This window comes from Amblyomma americanum, chromosome 7 (genome assembly GCF_052857255.1).
Source record: "Amblyomma americanum isolate KBUSLIRL-KWMA chromosome 7, ASM5285725v1, whole genome shotgun sequence".
Taxonomy (NCBI): Eukaryota; Metazoa; Arthropoda; class Arachnida; order Ixodida; family Ixodidae; genus Amblyomma; species Amblyomma americanum.
In genome coordinates this window covers 151,434,774-151,451,543 of record NC_135503.1, presented here as the reverse complement: position 1 = coordinate 151,451,543, position 16,770 = coordinate 151,434,774, and the positions used below count along the sequence as shown (strand labels likewise).

Genomic DNA, 16,770 nt, shown 5'->3' with positions numbered 1-16,770 from the left:
AGCGAAAGAATTTTGGCAATGGCCGTGACCAAATTTGGAGGTTGTCATCGTGTCGGGCACGCTCATTTATGGTTGCACACTCAGTTATGATTGGTTCAAATCGACCGAGGTCAAATTTCGGGGCTGGCCCGGGCCAAATTTAGAAACTACCATCGCATCGAGCACTCTGAAATTAGCCTGAAAATTGATTTTGGTCCAAATCAATGAATGTCAAATTTCGGAGGTGGGATGAGCCAAATTTGGGGCGTGGAATAGCCAACATTTCGGAAACAACCCGGGTACAATTTGGACACCATCGCATTGGCCATAGTCAAAGTATGCTCGTTATCTGACTGAAAACTGTTGTTATGAAATCGCTTAGTGCGAAGGTCACTTCAATGTCACCGCTGGCGAGATCACATTGTTTTTTCTGCGATTATAGTCAAGCAAAGCAACGCGCAAGCGACTTTCACCGCTCCTTCGGACTCCGCCGCCGTTTTGTTTTGTTTTTCCACGCGGGAGAAAAATAAAGCCACTGACATCGGAAGGGCCAAAGACCAGAAAACACGTGAGGTCATCGAAGCCTGGCAGATTGATAGATATGGGCCCGAGAAGTGTGTAAGCGAGGCTTCGGTCTATCTGTACAAGAAGGAGCTGAAGTTCTTGAACTCGATAAGATAGAGTTTGCTTGTTGCGCATGCGTAGGGTTGGTGATGGAAGGAAGATGTGTTACAATAAACAGTAGCAAGTCCGCGCTCGTCCTGTCTACTTCTTCCCTGTGTATCGCCCTTTGCGTGGTTTTCGTTCTTAGACCACTGACATAGAGTCACGTGGGAGAAGCGAGCGCCCACCCAAACTGGTTTTTCGGTGTCCGCCTCATTATCACAACCGGCCTCCTCTACAGCGCGGAGCCGGAAACCGAGGTGGCAACAGAGCGGCGCGGTGTTCTAATCGAAAGAGGCGCCGGACACCGGCAAACCAGTTTGGGTGAGTAAATATTTTTTTTTACTCTTTCTTGCTCTCCTTCGCTTTCTTCTCTCTCTTCTTCGTAGGTCCCGTTTCCCTGCTTCGCCAAGTACACCTCTCGAATTGGCCGGATTAACTGAGAAAACTGATTTAATTATACACTTGATGACAACAATAAAAAAGTACAGTGCAGTTAAAGTGATGACAGCAGCATACATACAGAATAACTGAGCTGGGCCGCCCTTGGAGTTAGGACAGTCCGTCGTCCTAAGCGAGCATGCGGGAGGAAGTACGTCTCCTACCGAGCTCCGGCCTCCACTCCCGCCCCGCTCAGAGCTCGCGGCCGTCACAGGGTTTCTTCCCAAAAGCAATCATTCTTTCGGCACTCCCACGTTCCCAACGTCACTTTCCCCCAGATTTCTGGGAATGGATGTATCGCAGACGGGGCTGGGACGCCATGTCAGGAAACCCATTCCCGCGGAGAAGCGCAAATTTACGACCAGTGGCTCCGAGGTTCAGCAAAGAAAAGCGCAAACCCAGCCACCTAACACGCGGGGTGCGGTTCGCCGAAGGCGTTCGGAGACCCGTGCGCTAAATGATGCGCGAAGCGCCGTCTATGGAGACACATGGTGCCTCCCATGTCAGTGCGAGAACAAGACCCGGCACACTCAAGCTCTCTCTACGCAAAGTCGGAGTTGACCCGCGTTAACAAACACATCGAAAGCCGGGTGATGAACGCGCGGACCGTGTCGCCACCCGGCCTCCGCTCGGACCAACAAACAAAAGACAAACCGAAGTTCCCCCGCGGAGGCGCGCGGCCTCTCGGCCACGCGGCTCGGGGGTACAGAACGCGACTGCGAACCACAAACCAAAGACAAACAAAAGTTTCCTCCCAAGACGCCTGGGCCTCTTGGCAACGCGGCCTAGGGGGTGCAAATGCAAAAAAAAAACATACAAGCACAAGAGACGCGAACAAGCTGAAGCGCATGACGACCTTACACACCCCTTCTAAGATCGTTGCAACAGCCTCACTGGTTGTTGCACACGATACGTAATATAATTAAAGGTCGTCGTTAGCACTACCCTAAAGCCCAGAATGTAAGTGTTACACAGAAACAATATGGTGTCGCGTTACATAATACACAAAAACAGTCGCCACATCCGAGGCGTACAAAATGACACCATGCAGACACATCTCACGAAAACAGCCCCTGAAGTGGTCCCTATGCCTGCCCTCTGAAACCACGGGTGGCGATAGCTATTTCTGGTGTTCAGCTCGAGACTCCGTCCCCGCGTGAACGAGGCAAGCGTGACAGTGCGTCAGCATTCGCGTGAGCGGTTCCTTTCCTGTGAGTCACCGTCACGTTGTATCGCTGCAGGGCCAACGCCTATCGAGCTGGCTTTGCGCCGGCTGGCTGGCTGGAGGTGAGATAGGCAAGGGGGTTGTGGTCGGACACGACATGCACGCATGCTCCGTATACCCACGTGTCAAACCGACGGAGCGCCCAGATGACAGCAAAGGCCTCCCGCTCGATGGTTGCCCATCTCATCTGCGTTTCGTTGAACCGGTGGCTCGCAAACGATATGGGCAGCTCCCTGCCCGAGCCACTCATTTGCGCCAAGCAGGCTCCCGCTGCAAATGCAAGCGCATCCGCAAATAGCCAATATGGCTTCTCAGGGTTGGTAGTCGAGAGCATCGTCGCCGTGCAAAGTGCCGCCTTTAGTTCACTGAAAGCCTCGTCTGCCTCTTGATTCCAGGGAATACAATTCGGCACTTTCTTTCCCGTAAGCGCGGTGCGGGGCCTAGCGATTTCCGCGTTTGCCGGTGACTGAGGTTCCTCCTCCCCCCCCCCCCCCCCCAGCCAGCCATCTGCAGCCCGTGCGTCGGCCACCTCCATTCTCTGGCCGGGAATCTCGTAAGAGTTGCTGCGCGCCTGTTCTAGCATCTGCCAAGCCTCGGCGGAGAGCAAGCAGTCAGCTTCTTTGCACACCAGCTCCTTTGTCACGACGCACAGCAGTGACGCGCTCTCTCTAACAAGCCGATCTCGGCCTGCGGCTATGCTGAGTGGCACCCGAGCTAGTCTCGCTACCTCTCTAGCACCAAATGCGGCAACAAGCGTGACGTTTCCTACCTCCTCCATCAGGTTACTGGGTATAGCGCCCTCTTTAATCACCGTTATTTCTGCGCCGGTGCGGTGTCAATTAGCACCCTGAGAACCACCTCGCCGCCTCTCAAGTAGACGTACTCCAGAGAGGCCAGTCCTTCCGTATTCATGGGCTCCGCACGGGACTGAATGTCCATGGTAGCCCTCTTCCCGAGTGTATCTTGTGGGGACCTGCCCTGCAGCCTCCTGACTTTGCTTTCCCGCGAGGCACCATGCAGCGGCAGTCTCACCTCGAGGCTGAGCGCATTCCCTTGTCAGTTACATTAACTGGCAAGAGAGGGCGCCAGCATCGCTGCGCGGGAGACTGCCAAAGCCCGCGCGCGGGAGATGGGGGGTGGGGGCTTCGGCTGGGATCGTCGGCGCGGGCGGACGTGTCGCTCGCGGCTCCGCTCTTCGCCGGCGGGGCGAGGAAGCGACGGGGAGACAGGCTCCCGTACTCGTCCCGTCCGGCCTTCGGAGTATATATCCCTTGCCCTAGCGCGGGCGAACATTCGCTCGGAACCTTGCTGGTGAGTCGGACGACCTTGATTCATTAGCGTACCTTGTTGATAGCTGGCGTTATTGTTTCTGTAGCAATAAATGCCTGTTTGTGTCAGCCAATGTGTCGTTCCTTTGTTCCCCCAGAGCAAGGCCCGCCGTGGTCGGCGAGAGCTCGGTAGCGTACGCGACCACGGGGTGGGGTCCGGCGCGGCTTTGAAACGTGTTAGCCGCGATTCAGTGGGGAGAACGTACTTATCTCCCCAATTCAACCCAGCATCTGGCAGCCCAACGTGGGGCCTGCTCTTGGAACATTGGACGACTGTCGGTTCGGTTCGAGGAACGCTATTTGTCCGGACTTGACAAGTGCTGGGCCTAGAGTGAATTTTGATCGCTAGCACATGCGGCATGCTTTCTTGAGTGCGAGGTGTATTGCGCTGCAGCTTGTTTGAACTTTTCAACATGCTCAGCGCATTTTTTCCCCTGGAGATTCTTCGCGAGAATCACTTGGTCCGCAACGAGGGAACGCGAGGCCTAGCGCCCGCGGAGTCGCCGAGCCCGAAGCGAGTGAGTACGGAAGCCGCGTGGGTGGTCCGAGTTTCTGTATATATTTTCTCTGTCTCTTTTTCGACTCTGGGAGTCGCGGCTCCGGGAGCCGGGTGGCCTGGGGCCACGGGTGCCGCTAAGAGCTCGCTGGTATTAAAGTCACTGGAACGGGAAAAGTACCGCATTCGTTTTCTCTCGCCGCCGCGCCAGCGCACGCGGACCATTTATGGCGGGGAATGACCACGTCACTGCCGAGAACGAACCGGGAGTGCGCGCGCGCTCCCGATTCGTTCTCGGCGGTGACGTAGTCATTCCCCGCCATAAATGGTCCGCTCGCTTCTTTCTCGCGGCCACCGGCACACAGATAGTCCGGAGCATTACGTAGCACTTGCTCTTATGGGCCGCGATAAGCGTGCACAGCATTTATAGCCACGTAGTGACGCTTGTGCAGTTCATGCCTGCGTAGAGACTGCGCGCGGCCGTCGCTTCAGCGGCGCTGGACCAAATATGGCGGCTCCGGTGATGGTTGCGGTACTTTTCCCGTTCCAGTGACTTTAGCTGGTATTGCAGCTCGGCACCGGGCGCTCCGACGCCGTCCGATACGGTGGGCGCCGACCGCTCAGAAGCTGCATTGTGCAGTGAGCGGGGTAGGACCACCCCACAAAGCTGACGTCTCCTCGCGGCTGCGCGCACATAATCCGTTTCGGGTCTTTGTTGTGGTCACGGTCGTTGTCGGAGTGGTAGTTAGGCCTGAGGCTTTTCGGAGCTGCCTGCACCACGTTAAAAGAGGCACGACCACCGGACCGTGTCGTTGAGAGGAGGCGCACTTTGCTCCCCGCAAGTTTTTTTTGTAACCTCGCACGAACTGAGCAGTCTCGTTCAACTCAAGAAAGGGCTTTGTTCAGTCGAACTTTGCGTTTGCACAGCCGCCGACACGTTTTGCTAGCGAGTTAGGCATTGTGCCACGAGGCCCTTGCGGATGCCGTTTCCCCTCCCGTGACCTAAGTCAAAGACACGCCGAGAGCGTTTCGGCAATTTTGCAGATCCGGTGGAGCCACCCAGGCTTGCTGTCTGGTGCACATCGTCTCGCTGCCACCTGCTGCGACGGACCGGCTTGTATCCTGTTCGCCGCATCCATCCGGGGCAGCTGTGGCGAGACCAGTCAGCAGTCACCTCCGGCTGCTGCTGCCCTGGCGACTACTGCAGGATCCTGGCCTGCAGTTTTCCCACCGGCCTTCGATTCGCGGGCCTGCGGACACGGTAGTCCGCGGGCCATGCGAGTCGTCCCAGCGGAGACCTTCACGCCGCCTTCGGAATACCGCGGAAGTCTGCGTGGACGCTGTCGGCGTGACCTCCGCTGCAAGACGTGCCTCAAGGACATGAAGACCAGGAGACTCCTCCATAGCATGTACTTTCCGGCGCGTGGGTCTGTTTAAGGCTGGGGGGGATGTGGGGACCTGCCCTGCAGCCCCCTGAGTTTGCTTTCCCGCGAGGCAGCGGCAGTCTCACCTCGAGGCTGAGCGCATTCCCTTGTCAGTTACATTAATTGGCAAGAGAGGGCGCCAGCATCGCTGCGCGGGAGACTGCCAAAGCCCGCGCGCGGGAGAGGGGGCATGGGGGCTTCGGCTGGGATCGTCGGCGCGGGCGGACGTGTCGCTCGCGGCTCCGCTCTTCGCCGGCGGGGCGAGGAAGCGACGGGGAGACAGGCTCCCGTACTCGTCCCGTCCGGCCTTCGGAGTATATATCCCTTGCCCTAGCGCGGGCGAACATTAGCTCGGAATCTTGCTGGTGAGTCGGACGACCTTGATTCATTAGCGTACCTTGTTGCTAGCTGGCGTTATTGTTTCTGTAGCAATAAATGCCTGTTTGTGTCAGCCAATGTGTCGTTCCTTTGTTCCCCCAGAGCAAGGCCCGCCGTGGTCGGCGTGAGCTCGGTTGCGTACGCGATCACGGGGTGGGGTCCGGGCGGCTTTGAACCGTGTTAGCCGCGATTGAGTGAGGAGAATGTACTTATCTCCCCAATTCAACCCCACAATCTATACCTACGTCTCCATAGCTGTCAGCGGCGCTATCTTAGCCTTCAGCTACCCTGTTTACGCTTTTGCTTCTCCGATGCTCACCAAAAATTCCTGTAGTTGCCATATGTATCAAATGTCACGGATAAAGCAAGGGTGATAGATTTCGTGTGCAGCAGTACCTTTCGAATACGCATTTTGTATCGCGCCCCCTAATGAGCAGTGGCTCACCTTTGTTTCTTTAGCCTCTAGTTCGATTACAGTTAGGCTGTTGCTGCACTGGTTGCAATTAAATGAGATTGAGCAGCTCAGTTGTCTTATTGCTAGAATATGGTTTTCAAATCTGGCAGGGAGGCCATTGCAGCATTTTGTTTAACTTTTGCATAGTTGTGGTGGCCCACTAAATGTGATCATGGCTCTAATGGACAAATCATATGTACAGTTGCACCTCTGTAATATGGACACTTTGGTTTCCGAGCAAAGCTCTCGCAAAGTGATTCATCCATACTAACGAATCATTAATGAAAAAGATTTGATACAAAACTTGTCACCAAGGTCTCCTGCACAGAGTGGTGAGCAATGAAGTTGAAGATGGACAGTGTTGATAGCTCCAAGTACATTAGCCTGGTTACCATTATCTTTAAAAATCGGTCAGTGACATGTATGAACCTCGCATTTCTTTGACTTTATTCTTGAAAAAATTGGGTTGAGCATGGTTTTTCCATGTAAAATTTCTCACTTTGAGGAGGGGAGACCACCCCCTCATGAATTCATCCCTAGAATAGTTTAGTCATAATGTGCATTAAACTGAAATGCGACAGTATTTTTTGCACTTCTACAAGTGTTAGAAATGTCAGTGATATTTTGTTTTTAATTTTGCAGGACCAAGCACTTACAGCATGCCTCCTCACTTATCAAGGCGCAGTTTTCCTGTTCATTGGCCATCACCCTGTAGTGAAAACCTCATCGCTTCTGTGGGGATTCTGCTGTTTGCAGCCTTCTGGGTGTTCCGTTTGGAAAATCTAAACAAGGCACTCTGTCTGCTGACCTTTCTTGAGAGTGCTTTTAGATATTTGGCTTAAAGTAAACCACGCTTCGATGGTTTTGAGCTCATCAGTTTTTAAAAACCACTGCGTCTTTCCTTCACAGCTGCCTCTTCAATCTGCCTGTACGTGTTTTACATGTCTAGTTTTTTAGTACTGTTTGGAATACTGGTAGTGGAACACGGACTAAGCTGCTAGAACTTATCAATGTTAACATGATAGAGTTGGCCAGAGCGAAGAAAAACAACATCAACATGAATCTGTGAGAAAACTGATGTACAGCTTATGCACAACAAGGCTCAGAAGCGAATTCCTTGGGCTCTAAACTCCGACAAATGCTGTACTCGCATTATGTGACAGCGTGGAAAGACATGACAAACAGGAACAGCAACATTTCGTTGGCCCTAAGAATCATCACCCCACTGGTTTCTTGTCCCTGCATGGGCTAGTCATGGTTTTTATCTTTTTGCATCTAGCTCGGACATCTTCCTGAGAGAACTGTCAGCGTTTTGTAATTTTTTGTTTTTTAATAGACTTCCCGATCTGCCACATGACACATTTGCTAGCATTTATACATCCTTTAATTAGAAAAAAATAATGGTGATAATGGATTTGGTGAACAATTAAGTTTTCAAGCAAATATGAGCTTAGACACAGGTCTTCAGAAATTCAATTACTTATTTAATCACAAAGTTACTAGTCCTTAGTCTGATCAGTTGCTATGGGAACTTTTATGGAATTTTTCTTCACTTCGTCCTAAAGTGAAGGTGATGAATGCCTTTCTCACGATCAAAGAGAATGCCTGCGTCCTGAGCGTTATGACCTTAGCCCATGTGTTTTTTCTTTGCTTGTAGTGCGGACTGTCACGTAATACCAGGTTGACTAATTCTTTGTGTTTCAGCATTAGTCATTACTTGTTAGCTAGATTTAAAAGCATGTGTGCATGTGTTTCTGTATTCTAATTTTTTCATATAAGTTATGAGTGTTGCATTCTATTTCCGACAGGCTCCTTCAAATGAGTGGCTAACATATCTTTCGGGGCACATAAACTTTCTCTAGAGCATAGGCCTCCATATATTGAATGTAAAGTTTTGTTTTGTGTTCTTTTTATGTGACTGTGTTAAATTGAATGTATTGTATACGTTTTCTAAGGTTATGTTCATCCTATGGGTTTCTCAAGAACAAACACAAACATTAGAGGTTGGATACCTGTGATATTTTACTGTAGATTTAGTGGGCTGCTTTAGGATGTCTGTTTAGTATTTCTTTTACTGTATTTTGTAATCTACATGTTGAAGTTAGCCACTGGGAATTGTCTGGTGCATAAAATGTTTTTTAGCTAATCTTATCTGACAGCACCAGTTAGCCTGAAGTGTAGCGAAGAAGTTTTCAACTCAACTCTGCATTGTTTTTCAAGATTTGCTATTGTATCGTTTTGATTACTTTTAGGTGCTGATTTCAAGTTAGTCCTTATCTCTAATACCTGTCCAATAATTGTGGTTTCAAATGTTGTTTATTGTCCTCCATTTAAAAAAATAAAATTGTAATCTAGAGGTCTTTGTGACCTTTTCTTTACTTTACGCAGGCTCTTCAACTTCTTTTCAATTGAATAAGCTTGACATGTTAAGCAGCCTTTTAATGCTGCTGGTGCTAATATTGCAGATATGTGTGTAGGTTAGTAACTGACATTTGTGATATTCCAGTGCTATTTGTAGCGGTGGTCTGTGTAATTCAGTATTTTCGAACATCCAATGGAATGAATGTAAGTCGCATGCACAAGTTAAATTGCGAACAGTGTTTTGAGGACGTGCTAGTAACAATGTTCTGTAAAGTGCTTAAAACTGCAGTCTCGAAAAAAAAATTTCCAAGAAACTTACACAGCTACCTTGCACCATGAAGGTAAAATCCAAGAAGTATATTTTTGTTCGAAAATAAAACCGCGGAGCACAAGCTATATGCAATGTTTTTGTGTAAGCCTTACTGCGAATCCTGCTTTTATCGACTTTGAGAACTTATAGACAGGATGAAAATAGTGCTCGAAAAATATTTTCAATGCGCGAGTGGAGCACGGAATTCAAAATTTTCTTTAAAAAGGTCCATTATGGACTGCAAAATTAAGTAACAGTAATGAACGGACTTTAAGGATACAATATACAAATGCATTTTTTTTAAAAACTTCTAAAGGCAGTGAGATGGCAAACATTTGTCCAATGTGGAGCTGCCCGCAAGTGGCTTGTGCACCATTCAGGTTCTTTAACTTCAGAGATTCGGTTTTTGGACCACAGTGAAGAGATGGTACACTTTTACGAGAAGAAAAATGTGTTGCAGGAATTTGGCACGTAGATTCGTTACCACGGTCTTGGTTTCAGTTTCATTGCCTGTCGTCTCCCGAACTCTCCTTTTCTTGCCCATTGCGAACCATCCCGTCAAGATACTTTCGGCTAGCGCCGGAGCCATGGTTTGTGTATTTTTTACAGAAGTGCCGTATACTCAGCGGAGTCAGATTAAAGACGTTTCCTTGCCGCCACCGCCGGTCTCGTTTTGTTTCCGCGATGTACGGCAGCACGCTGCGACGTGACTGGGACGTCGTGTGTATGCATGGCGCCACGATCGTGCAACGCAGGCATCCAGGAGGAGGTGAAGACAGCGGTCCGATGCACTTTGTATCCAGCGTTCTTGCCCTGTTCCTTACAGTACTACTTCGTAACGGCATGGACGGAACGGGGCTGGTTGTTATATCTCAAAGTTGAAGTTCGATTGGGCTTTGTTCATGATTACAAAGCGCATTCGAACTTGATTATTGTGATTAACTAACTAGCACCGTTCCGCCTATATAGTTAGCAGTTCTAGTAGCCCTGTAAAAAGAGCAAGAATGCAATATAGAAAAACGGACCGCTGTCATCACCTCCTCCTAGATGCCGGCGTTGCAAAATCGGCGCCTGCATAAACACGACACCGCAGCCACCGCTCAGCGTATCGCCACGGTTGAAACCTCCCATTGCAAACCGGAAGTGCATCGTATTTTTTGGTGTAAAAATCTACACCAAATATACTCCCATTGTCAACCGCAAGTGCTTCGTATTTTTTGGTGTAAAAATTTACACCCAATCTGCTCCCTTCGCCAACCGTAAGTCCTCCGTATTTTTTGGTGCTGAAATCTACCCCAAGTCTAACGGTGTATATCGAACCTCGATTTGGGAGAACGCTAGAGGACAAGCCAAAAACACCCATTTGGGTTGATTTGTGTTTAGTGTGCACACTAAACACGAATGACACGAGATGGGAGGTTTATCCGTGTTCGTCCGCTTTAAAACACCGCATCGCCAGACGAGAACACCGGTAAAACGGTGCACATAATATCATAAACACCGAAGCAACACCAGCTATAACTGACGGTGTGCTAACGAGGTCCGCAATCGTTCATCAGCCGTCTCTAACGGAGTGGTTGTCTCCATTCGGAAGCGTCCGAACGGTGTAGAGAAAAACACCGTACTGCAATTGAGACGGAGCGAGGTCGAGTTCCTGCTGCTGTTCAAAAGAACGCGCCATTGGAATTGTGCACTTTTATCTGTTTCGCTTAGTTCCGGAACGAAGCATCAAGTTTTGGTTTCGGTCGAGATGCAATTGACAGCAGGCGGCGCAAAGGTTCAGAAGTCGGCGAGAGAGTCGCGAGTGCGGACGCTGTGACCGAAGCGGCGTAGGCGCTAGGCCTAGCAGCGCCAGCTGGGCCGTCTCGAATTGCGTCGCAGAATTGAGCGCAGCGGGTTGTCTGGAGCCTCTCTTGGAACGGATATCGTGAGAGGCGACTGTGCGTTTGCCGCTGCTGCTTTTCGATGCGCGACGGAGAAAGGGAAGATGGATGCTTAACCGAGTTCACCGAAGGGGATATCGTAAACGACGGCTGAGCTTGCCCCTCGCTCTGGTTTGCGAATGGCGGTACGGCGCCGTTGTGAGCGAATTGAGACAAGCGCTAGCTTTGCCGCGCCCTTGGCCAGCGGGAGAGAAATTTCTACCTCGACACTGCTGCCCGGAAGGATATTCTTGAATCCCTGCCGTCTCACATCCGTCTCGCCGTCATGGTAGGTGATTTTGCGTCTTAAATATCGTTGTACGATAAATGCGGGAGCAGGCTTGTGTGGAGCGCTGAGGCACTGTGCTGCGGAATGGAGCAAAGCATTAGCACAGTTTTCTTAACGACGTGCTGCCAGTGTATGGGTTGTTTTATATGACTATGCACCAGCGCTTGAGCACCTGCATTTTCAGTCAATCCCACTGCCTGCGTTATAAGTTCGCCTTCATTCCGCAAAGCACCGCACGAGCGCTCTGTAGTACAAGTTTGCTTGCGTCTGCACTGAAGTACAGTACTCACGGATTGAAATAGGACATTCGGAGCGCTAACCTTGCAGTGCCACGCAGGCATGTGGTAAACCACAGGCCGGCTCATTGGCTACTGGAAGGAACAATTCTGCTTTGTAGATGTTCTCCCTCTCGCGCCATACCACAATGCACCACCTTGGTTCCACGAGCGTCTACGGGCGGCGCTCCATGAAGCGACGGCCACGCGCTCCGAATGTCCTATTTCAATCCGTGAGTACTGTACACCTTGCAAGCGGCTGTATGTTTTCGGCATTGTTATTTTAGTGCCCTCCGAAGCATTTGTGTCATTTTAGTTTGGATATGTGCAGCATTTTTGGCCACTCTTAATTTCATGCATGTTCACAGATCGAGGTATGCGGCATCGCCATTAACATAAAAAAATCAGGTCGCTTTTTCTAAAATGCCATGGTTCCCAACAAAAAACATAATTTTGCTTATCGTGCGCGTCGCAGCAAATTTATGAATGTGCTCAAAGCTTCTGAAGTGCATACTTGTATTCTGTCATCATAGATTCGGTCGCCACATTTAGAATTGCAATCTGATTATTTGTTGCTTTCAGTCAATGGCGCAATCTCTTTGTCACTGGAACACGAGTGAAAGCGAGAAAGCAACTACTGTCAGTTCTTGCCTTATGTTCTGCGGTTCGTTGCGGCATAACTTCGATGGGTGCAGTATAAACGTGCTGTCACTGTTTGTGAAAATATAACAGCTGCTTTAATTTCAAAGCATCACATACTTCATTGCCTTGGTCACCTATCATTATTGGAGTCAGTAATTCGAACGACATACATTTTATTCATAATGATTTGTTTGGTATCAAACCTGACTGGACATTGTTCTATACAGGTTCTAATCTATGAAGAACTCCAAGGTTGCATCAGTTTAATCTACAAGCAGTACCAAACAGTTCAGAGTTAAGTCGAAAAGAAAGATGCCCCCTGCAACACTTGTAGATATTTTTGTGCAAATTATTGGTGGACATAGGCAGGAACTAAAATTTTTGAATGAAAATAGCAGCTCAGTATTTATCTGAACATCTGATGACTACCTTTTAGGCACAGAATTTACTCAAATTTAGTCATTGATGTCACGAGCCTTAGCAAAGCTTGGGTTTTGTGATTATTTATTTTAGAATGAGGCTGGCACAAAGCCCTGCATGGTGTTTCGTTATCTTGCAAAGAGGCGGGATGCAAACATTGACAGTAAGGAGCTGCTGACCCCCAAGGGATTTTCGTTAAAATTCAGGCATAGTTACTTGTGCAATTAAAAAAAAGACAATAGTAGGAATAAGGAGCCAGTGTAACTGCTGCAACTACGCTCAGTTCTGAAAATAGAGTAATTTCATGACTAAACCAGATACAGCGTACTGACACGCTGCTATTTTGGGATTTGCATTGCTACTGGCTCATTTTCACTTGTGTTCACTACCACTCTTTTCAACTAACCAGTAATCCAATGTTGAGACGGTAGGGGTTTCTTTAGACTTGCACGAAATTATGGAGAGGCGATCACCATTATTTACTTTTGCGACTGTGTTTTTTTTTCATTTTATTGACAAATGGCACTGAGGTCTGGACACGGTGCAGCTATTTTTTATTTTCAGTTGGAAAAGAGTGTTTTGTGTTGTAGTCTTCGATGGCATCCAATCATTGTGGAGGGCTACTTCACAAGCTGTGTATAATGGCGATATACACTTTGAACAACACCATACAAGTTTTGTATTTTTAGGTCTTCATTATACACACGCAAATATGATTCATGGGGAGTACTGATTGTTGCATCCCGTGCTGTTACAGGTGCTCAAAATGTGATTCTCTAGAGAACATTTGCTTCTTCGATGCTCAGCAAAAATTCCTGTAGTTGTCATATATATCAAATGTCACGGATAAAGCAAGAGTGGTAGATTTCGTGTGCAGCTGTACCTTTCGAATACGCACTTTGTATCACGCCCCCTAATGAGCAGTGGCTCACCTTTGTTTCTTTAGCCTCTAGTTCGATTACAGTTAGGCTGTTGCTGCACTGGTTGCAATTAAATGAGATTGAGCAGCTCAGTTGTCTTATAGCTAGAATATGGTTTTCAAATCTGGCAGGGAGGCCATTGCAGCATTTTGTTTAACTTTTGCATAGTTGTTGTGGCCACTAAATATGATCATGGCTCTAATGGACAAATCATATGTACAGTTGCACCTCTTTAATATGAACACTTTGGTTTCCGAGCAAAGCTCTCGCAAAGTGATTCATCCATACTAACGAATCATGAATAAAAAAGTTTTGATACAAAACTTGTCACCAAGGTCTCCTGCACAGAGTGGTGAGCAATGAAGTTGAAGCTGGACAGTGTTGATAGCTCCAAGAACATTAGCCTGGTTACCATTATCTTTAAAAATCGGTCAGTGACATGTATGAACCTCGCATTTCTTTGACTTTATTCTTGAAAAAATTGGCTTGAGCATGGTTTTTCCATGTAAAATGTCTCACTTTGAGGAGGGGAGACCACCCCCTCATGAATTCATCCCTAGGATAGTGTAGTCATAATGTGCATTATACTGAAATGGGATAGTATTTTTTTGCATTTCTACAAGTGTTAGAAATGTCAGTGATATTTCATTTTTAATTTTGCAGGACCAAGCACTTACAGCATGCCTCCTCACCTATCAAGGCGCAGTTTTCCTGTTCATTGGCCATCACCCTGTAGTGAAAACCTCATCGCTTCTGTGGGGATTCTGCTGTTTGCAGCCTTCTGGGTGTTCCGTTTGGAAAATCTAAACAAGGCACTCTGTCTGCTGACCTTTCTTGAGAGTGCTTTTAGATATTTGGCTTAAAGTAAACCATGCTTCGATGGTTTTGAGCTCATCAGTTTTTAAAAACCACTGCGTCTTTCCTTCACAACTGCCTCTTCTATCTGCCTGTACATGTTTTACATGTCTAGTTTTTTAGTACTGTTTGGAATACTGGTAGTGGAACACAAACTGTGTTGCTATAACTTATCAATGTTAACATGATACAGTTGGCCAGAGCGAAGAAAAAGGAAAACAATATCAGCATGAATCTGTGAGAAAAATGATGTATAGCCTTTTTCAAAAAGTACAGAGCCAATGGGTTTGGCTTCTAAGCCGTGTAATAAGACCTCTGAGCATCCATGGATGTCCAACATTCACGGTGGTCAGGGCAAGATTTTTTGTACCTTCAAGAGATCTGCAATGCTAGCGATGCACAACAAGGCTCAGAAGTGAATTCCTTGTGCTCTAAACTTCGACAAATGCTGTACTCGCATTATGTAACAGCATGGAAAGACATGACAAACAGGAACAGCAACATTTCGTTGACCCTAAGAATCATCACCCCACTGGTTTCTTGTCCCTGCATGGGCTAGTCATGGTTTTTATCTTTTTGCATCTAGCTCGGACATCTTCCTGGGAGCACTGTCAGCATTTTGTAATTTTTTGTTTTTTAATAGACTTCCCGTTCTGCCACATGACACATTTGCTAGCATTTATACATATCCTTTAATTAGAAAAATAATGGTGATAATGGGTTTGGTGAACAATTAAGTTTTCAAGCAAATATGTGCTTAGACACAGGTCTTCAGAAATTCATTTACTTATTTAATCACAAAGTTACTAGTCCTTAGTCTGTTCGGTTGCCATGGGAACTTTTCTGGAAATTTTTTTTCACTTCGTCCTAAAGTGAAGGTGATGAATGTCTTCCTCCCGATCAACTAGAATGCCTGTGTGCTGAGCGCTTTGACCTTAGCCCATGTGATTTTGCTTTGCTTGTAGTGCGCACAGTCACGTAATACCAGGTTGACTAATTCCTTGTGTTTCAGCATTAGTCATTACTTGTTAGCTAGATTGAAAAGCATGTGTTTCTGTATTCTAATTTTTTCCATATAAGTTATGAGTGCTGCATTTTATTTCCGACAGGCTCCTTCAAATGGGTGGCTAACATATCTTTCGGGGCACATAAACTTTCTCTAGAGCATGGGCCTCCATATATTGAGTGTAAAGTTTTGTTTTGTGTTCTTTTTTATGTGATTGTGTTAAATTGAATGTATTGTATACGTTTTCTAAGGTTATGTTCATCCTATGGGTTTCTCAAGAACAAACACAAACATTAGAGGTTGGATACCTGTGATATTTTACAGTAGATTTAGTGGGCTGCTTTAGGATGTCTGTTTAGTATTTCTTTTACTGTATTTTGTAATCTACATGTTGAAGTTAGGCACTGGGAATTGTCTGGTGCATAACATTTTTTAGCTAATCTTATCTGACAGCACCAGTTAGCCTGAAGTGTAGCGAAGTTTTCAAGTCAACTCTGCATTGTTTTTCAAGATTTGCTATTGTATCGTTTTGATTACTTTTAGGTGCTGATTTCAAGTTAGTCCCTATCTCTAGTACCTGTCCAAGAATTGTGGTTTTAAATGTTGTGTATTGTCCTCCATTTAAAAAATAAAATTATAATCTAGAGGTCTTTGTGACGTTTTCTTTACTTTATGCAGGCTCTTCAATTTCTTTTCAATTGAATAAGCTTGACATGTTAAGCAGCCTTTTAATGCTGCTGGTGTTAATATTTCAGATATGTGTGTAGGTTAGTAACTGACATTTGTGACATTCCAGTGCTATTTGTAGCGGTGGTCTGTGTAATTTTTATTTATTTTATTTATTTAGTACATACTGCAGACCCTTTTCAGGGTCCAAGCAGGACAGGCATATATTCTTAAAACTCAAAAGATACAGAACACAATGAAAAGAAATATACATAAAAATGAGGAGACAAATTTTGCAAAATATTACGATGTCATAACATGGTTCCAATCGGATATTGTCCACGGAAAAAACGAATATTTAAAACAGTCAGTTTTCGCAAATACGGTGTCAATGAGTGAATGTGATGATGTCGGGTATAACGTGTGGTTAAGGGGGATATGTACTGTGAAGGATCCAAAGCAAACTTATGGTTAAGTAAAGAATAAAGAAACTCAAGGCGATATTTTCCTCTTCGCGTTTCAAGTGTTTCAATATTGTTAGCCGCCATGAGGTCAGTGGGGGAGTCGGTGATTTTAAATTTGGAATAGATAAACCTAACAGCTTTTCTTTGAACCCTTTTTAATTTATATATGTTAAGTTTAGTGAATGGGTCCAAAACAACCGAAGCATACTCAAGCTTTGGCCTGATGTAAGCGTTATACGTTAGCAGTTTTAC

The 16,770-nt window shown here is 46.9% G+C and overlaps 1 long non-coding RNA gene across 1 annotated transcript; it reads left to right on the top strand.

Moving 5' to 3' along the window:
* Positions 1 to 10,840: 10,840 nt before the first annotated feature.
* LOC144096682 (uncharacterized) lies at positions 10,841 to 16,038 on the top strand. The gene is made up of 2 exons (XR_013306801.1): positions 10,841 to 11,270; positions 14,191 to 16,038. It is a non-coding gene; the product is annotated as an uncharacterized LOC144096682 (long non-coding RNA).
* The last annotated feature ends 732 nt before the right edge of the window (positions 16,039 to 16,770 follow it).